Source organism: Cupressus sempervirens, chromosome 7 (genome assembly GCF_028749045.1).
Source record: "Cupressus sempervirens isolate cs-2001-9-10 chromosome 7, ASM2874904v1, whole genome shotgun sequence".
In the NCBI taxonomy this organism is placed as follows: Eukaryota; Viridiplantae; Streptophyta; class Pinopsida; order Cupressales; family Cupressaceae; genus Cupressus; species Cupressus sempervirens.
In genome coordinates this window covers 928,694,364-928,701,271 of record NC_143124.1, presented here as the reverse complement: position 1 = coordinate 928,701,271, position 6,908 = coordinate 928,694,364, and the positions used below count along the sequence as shown (strand labels likewise).

General features: G+C 36.4%; 1 pseudogene across 1 annotated transcript; it reads right to left on the bottom strand.

The window, feature by feature from the left end:
- Nucleotides 1–600: 600 nt before the first annotated feature.
- LOC149550606 (wall-associated receptor kinase-like 6) lies at nt 601–4,932 on the bottom strand (annotated as a pseudogene). The gene is made up of 3 exons (XR_016354219.1): nt 4,020–4,932; nt 2,953–3,117; nt 601–2,386 (listed from the first exon to the last, which is right to left on the bottom strand). The product of XR_016354219.1 is annotated as a wall-associated receptor kinase-like 6 (transcript).
- Between the last annotated feature and the right edge of the window lie 1,976 nt (nt 4,933–6,908).

Below are 6,908 nucleotides of genomic sequence, written 5' to 3'. Positions count from 1 at the left end.
ATAAAGATTCACTTTTTTTAGCACCCAACAATACCATGGATGCAGTCTTTTAATAGGCTTATCATCAACATTTACTTGGTAAGGAAACAAAAAAAACACTTGAGCTTAATAGAAAGAGCTATATCTTAAAACTCAAAAGGGAATGTCTATTTGTAACCATGAGGACATTCATTACAACCAAAGAGGCCATCTATTTGTAACCATGAGGACATTCATTACAACCAAAGAGGCCAAGAAATTCTTAATATGTTATACACACTACATCACTAAACATAAATAAATTGATTTTGTCTCCATAAAATGGTAACCCAAAGTATCCATCTTGTACTTCTCTTGTTGCAACATTAGATTCTATTATGTCAAATATTAAGATAGTTCAAATCTCAAATTCCTAAGCCATTGCTTAAAATAAGTACTGATTGCTTACCTTAAAAAAATTGGATTCTTCATAAATTTATTTCTCTTTCTTATTCATTTCTAATTTTTTCCTTCGTAATTTATTATCAAGATTTCTCTCCAATTTTTATGGAAAAAAATTCAAATTCAAATCATTGTTTAAAAACAAGCAAAAATAGTAGTCCACAAAATACTGCGTGGCAATTAACCAAAAGAACCTTGTTATAAGTGGATCTACTATATATTTTCAGGCCTTTCAATGGCCATTAACCAAAAGAACCTTGTTATAAGTGGATCTACTAAATATTTTCAGCCCTCATTATTTGATCATATTTGAGAAACAGTCTACCGTTCACTGTAGCTTATTATCTTCCACTGCCCACCACATCATTTATGCGTTCTACCTGAAAAGTAGAAGAAACATTGGATACAGAAGGTGAGATAGATAGATAGATAAAATTTTAACGCCCATGAGGCTAAAAATAGCCTATGGGACAGCAAGACAACTCAAGCAGACTTAAGTAGCGTTGTTCGTCTCTTGTGTAGACTAATGATGAGCCCCCCCAATTGCTCAATGTACTCTTCGTTGAACAGGTTATGCCAAGAACTGTCACATATAGTATCCGCAAACTTATCCCTGCTATCCTTGTAGGCCTCACATTCTAGAATAAAGTGCTGTTCAGTTTCCACTTTCCCAGAATTGCAAAATCTGCAAATTCTCTCTTCCCAAGCCTCCTTTGGCCTCTTCCAACGCCCGGTCTCACAACGAAGTTGGTGAGAGTTGGTTCTCAGCTGAGCAATAAGAATTTTAGCTCTCCAACACATTGGTACTTTCATTAAACTTCACTGATTTTCTATTGTGGCTCCTCTCCTCTGAGTCGATAAGGACAGATGTCTCTTCCTCATTAACATCTGTTTGGCTTTCCCAAGTATGCCCTTCTCCCCCTCCTATCTTCCCATTTTTAATCCACACGAGCTCTTGAACAACCTCCTTCATGGAAGGTCGCCTCTGGACATCCACATTTAGACAAGCTTCTGCTAAATTAGCCACACTTGTCATGGATTCAATGTCATCCATTCCCATTAAGCGAGGATCGAATATTTGATGGAGGAGACCCTGGCTTTTTTTAGACAAGAACAAGGCCGTCAAATTACGTTGCTCTTTTGCTCTGTTTACAGACAGAGGTTTCATGCTGGTTAGGAGCTCCAGCATTACTACTCCAAAGCTGTAGACATCTGATTTGTGTGTGAGCTGAACGGTCACAAAGTAGTGCGGATCCAAATACCCAAATGTTCCCTTCACTCCTGTGGTCAAATGGGCATTGTCAATTGGCATTAGACAGGACAATCCAAAGTCAGATAACTTTGGAGAACATGCGGAATCGAGTAAAATGTTTGCAGATTTAATATCTCTATGCACAATTGGAACTGATGCGGAAGAATGTAGATACAGCCAGTGCTTCTGCAGTGTCTATTGTTATCTGTAATCTTGTATTCCATGTCAAACATTCCATTTCATCCTTTCCATGAATATGATCAGCTAGGGTTCCATTGGAGACATATTCGTAGACCAGTAAAGGGATTCTAGTTTCCAAGCAGTAGCCCAGAAGTTTTATAACGTTTCTGTGATCAATCTGAGATAGAATTATGACTTCATTGATGAATTGATCGATTTGTTCCTCGTCAACTTCTTTGCATCTTTTTATGGCCACCATTCTGCCTTCTGCTAGTTTGCCCCAGTAAACATAACTGAAACCTCCGACTCCGATTTTAAGGTCTTCGGAGAAATTATTGGTCGCTTGTATGAGCTCTGCTTCTGAGAAAATTGTTGCTTTCCTTCGTCCTCTGTCTGAAGATATGTATTCCTGTAGCAGAAGGCCTCTGTTTTGAAGAAAGTATTTTCTTCTCAGAATCATCTCTTTCCTCTTCTTCACTGCCCAAAATATGGCCCCTGCAATCAAAGATCCTCCCACCAGCGATGAAAAGATCCCTGCTTCACAAAATAGCAAATTTTATTAGCCGTTGCTGACGAATTAACGATACCAGATTTCCAAAATGTATAGGGAAATAATGCAAAATGTAAATCTAACATCATCTAATATCATTAATTGATACCCTTCATGCAGGGAAATATTTGAATCTTTTGCTATTTCAAATCTTGATAATTGATCATATAGTGTGATCCCAAATATTTATCTCAAATGTTGATGTTAAAAGAAATACATACAATCTAATTTAGAAATGAATTTGCATGGTTTACAAATGAATCGTAGAAATTTGGTACTGTCAAGAGAATTAATTGATACTTTCCATACAGCAAATCATATTTAATATGATATTATTGACTGACACACTTCATGCAGGGAATTATAATTAATTGATACTCTTTATGGAGGCAATTGTATTTTAAATCAAGGGATCATTCTGATAATGATGATAATGTATTATAGAGCGTGATTTAAATTTCATTAAAAAATCTCTACAGAAATATTTTGCATTATTTCACTGTTGATAATTTTAACCAGGAATAGGTCATTAACAAAATTTAGAGAATACCTATAAGCAGAGGGATGACTATGCTGGCCTTCTCTATACAACTTGTTCTACCGTTGCCTTCTCCTTTCGTGCAAGAGCAGGTGAAATTACCCTCCAAGTTCAGACATGTTCCCTTCGGTGGTTTAATGCAGTCATTCAGATTCGGATCAGCACATTCATTAATATCTGCAACAATATTTAATTTTTAGGCAAGATTCAACTACAATCAAATTGCAAAATATGGTGATTAAATCACCCCCAGACTCAGTGAGATTGTCTATTTATTTAATTAGGTGAATTCTCCCTTTTTTGGTTCACATTCTGCGTATTGAAGAATTTTTTTCCCCCTTTAATACGTATTTGTACCAGCTTCCATCGGTTATGGTGAGCTGCACCTACCATGTTGAAAGCATTTCAAACACATTTGGAAGCCCATTATTTTATGTTTAGTATTCAGAACTTTTATCTCTGTCTGTGAGCTGTAATGAATGGAATTGTTTTGCAGTTCCAATCCATCGTACAAGAAATTAGATCAGCGAGAAGGTTTGGCAAATAGCAACAGTAAACATGCCTTTTCTCAGCGAGGCGCGGGGCTTAAACTATAACACGCTTTTATGTAGCAATTCAATTTTACTTCTGTAGAATGTACAGTATTCTCTCAGGAGACAGTGAACAGGGTACCCCTAATTGGTATTAACTGTGAGGAACTCCTCCATAAAATCCACGTTTCTTAGGACGCCTCATCTCAATTTTGACCGGGGAGAAATTCTTCAAGAGAGAATATAAAAACTACAAGGACGCAGGGATCTAAGGCAACGAATACACCTAATTGCATAGTATCATAGAGTTTCTGACGGGGGATGCAGGATGTGAAGACGGGGAATAAGGGCTTAATTGTGTGGCGAGCAATTTCAGCCGTTTGAAGGGGAATATACAAAACTCAGCTTTATTTCAGACAGAAGGGGTTTCCTCTACATAAAGGGGTTTCCTCTACATAAATAATATGCACCCATTACAATTCTAGAGAAAAACAATCGTTTCGGAAGAAAAATGGCCAAACACACAAAATTTAATAGCATACCACTTACCACTGCACTTTAAGCCTCCCTGGTAACCATCGCCCTCATACCCATCATCACATACACACACCTTGTAGTTGGGCATGCCGATATCATCTTGACAATGGGCATGTTCAGAGCAGGTGAAATTATCCATTGATTTGGAAGCGTTACAAATATCGATTTCAGTAACGTTGAAACCCCAATCAATCTTAAGGCCGTAAGTACCAGCCCCAAATATTCCTTTATCAGACTCCTCTATCTTGAAGGTCGTGGGATCGAGTATGGTGGAGAACATACAGTCATTCGAAAGGTTTTTCGCATAAAGCGTGGCCTCAAGATTTACTTTTCTCCAATTCTCCATGAAGGTAGTTTGGCAGCAACCAAAGCCATTACAGTATTTAGGGTTCATGATGTTCAAGCACGAAGCCGCACAAGTTCCTCCAACTTTTTCGAAGTTTGAGGCAGGGCCATCAGAGAAGAACGATCCGTTGGCATAACAGCCTACTGAAGCAAACACATTTGAGCCCGATATTGTGAAAGGGCCCGGTCTGGGAAGTGAAAAAAACTGGTTTGCAGTTTGTGAGACGTTACAGCTGAAGGCTTTGAGATGAGTCACATTAATTAGCAGAGAGTGGTTTGAGAGACTTAAGACCTGGTATTCCCCTGTAGGTGTGGAAAGAAATGGAATATCCCCTTCTCCAAATGTGGCATTCGGTTTGCATACAAGAGAGAAATTGGCGCCCCCGCAATTCGAACCCTGGACGTTGAAGGGATAATTTATGTTGAGATACCCGCATTTCTGTGGGTACTGGCAGCCATGAATTGTTACGGAGCACAAGAAGCAACAGGCCATGTAAAAAAGAGAAAAAAACTTCATTGTTTCTTTGGCTAGGAAGTTATTGGCAATGCACAGAGGTGTTGAAGGTTTTGGCAAAACAGATTTCCAAATCAAATTGTCGATTGACCAAGTCGTCGTTAAAAAGTCTACAGAAATGCTCGAGAAAATATCTTCGGAACCGTCAAAGTCTTCCGCATAAATTTTGTATACTCGGAAATGCTTGAGAAAATGTCCTTATTGCGTTTGAAAACGAAACGAGCCGGTGAAAACTCCACATCGTGCCTTACCCGAAGAACAAATTCCACATCGTGCCTTACCCGAAGAACTTCATGTCGATGTTGCATTCAAATGTACGGTTTTAATGTGTTTTCTAACAAGCCAAGAGGAATGAAGATATTTTTATCCGGACTCAACGATTTATTCCTCTAAATAAAATAAATTAATTCTATTAATTTTTTAAATTTCATTGAACCATGCCGAGTACAACTAAGTTAATAAAAAATAGCAGTTCATAACTGCAAAATAAAAATAATAATAAATATGATAGCAAATATCACAATTCAGTTAAATATATTAAATATAAGAATCTAAAACCTCAACTCCAAGTCTAAACAAGAAGACAAAAGTGTATATGAACCATCAAATTTATACAAGAGAATATGATGGTTAGCTTAAACATGAAATTTTAAGAGTTTACAAAGTTTTCTAGAAACTTTAACATCTCCATCATGTAAGTGCAAAAATACCTAATCTCTTCAAGTTACTTGTAGCATGTCATCCCCTGTTTCAACTACGAACATAAAGAGATCAATTGTAACAAAATATCATAGCAAAATTGTAGCATTTTCACTTCCCAATGAACAATGTGATTAGGAAAAAATAGGTGAACATCTAGTTTTCCAAATTTCATTAGAATAGACTATCCTATAGAATCGACAATCACATTCTTATACAACCAATTCCCAAAATAACTTCTTTACAATGTAAGAAACTATTACAAATAATAGGCAAATGAATAAAAATAGCATTCCACTTTTTCTCACACCAAGGATTGCCCCAAAAAAATGGGTTTATTAGTTTCAAAATGCTAGCAAAAAGGCACTTTGTTGGAGCAATCTTTAGAAATTTCAAGATGACTCCTAAAACCAACTTTAAATTGAGTATTTTCCAACTTAAGACTTGAGCATTAGCATTAGCTCTGGACCTCCAAATCTGAAAAACTTAATTCCCTCCATTTCTTTTCTTTAAAGTTACAATGTAATGTCCCCACTATTAGGGTTATCTTGAGACAAAAATTACCTACAAAATAAATATAAGAATTAAACAAGAAGAAGTCTAAATATGCTATTAGACTTTATATCTTAACCCCAAACCTTAAATACATCTTTAGATTGAGATTACTAACCCTCCTATGGATCTCCAAGTCCTAAAAGATATATCATCAATTCTAACACCATCATCTCTTATTTCTTTGTTTTCTCTAAAGTGCCTTCTCCAAGGTTCTTCTTAGAAGAGAAAACCCTTGTCAAAGGCCCTTAACACATAGGAATATGTTGACATCAACAAAATATTTTTGTCATTGTATCAATATCAAGTATGTTGGTTGAATAGAGATTATACCAGTCTCAAATACAACATTATAGAGATTATATCTATTAAAATGGTGTCGGCCAAATGAGAAATATGCCCATCACTGATACCAACACTAAATATCCATCTTTTTCGTGTCAACCAAATGGATAATTATACCCATATCTAATACTAACATTGAGAACTTCTATTTCACCGCCACCATGTCAGCCAAATGGGAATTTCAACCATCTTTGATGCTGACACTAATCATGTTAGCCAAATGGGAATTTCACCCATCTCTATAAAGTCACAACCCTTCATAATCACAATCCTTTAAAAAAGCCACATCCATTCATAATCACATTCCTTTCGAAATGTTGCAACACTTCATATATACAATATTTTTGAAGAGTCAAAACCATTCATAATTATAACCCTTTCAAAGAGTCACATATGCTCGTCCTTGCAACCATTTGAAAAAGTCACTTCCTTGTTTTCTTTTCATT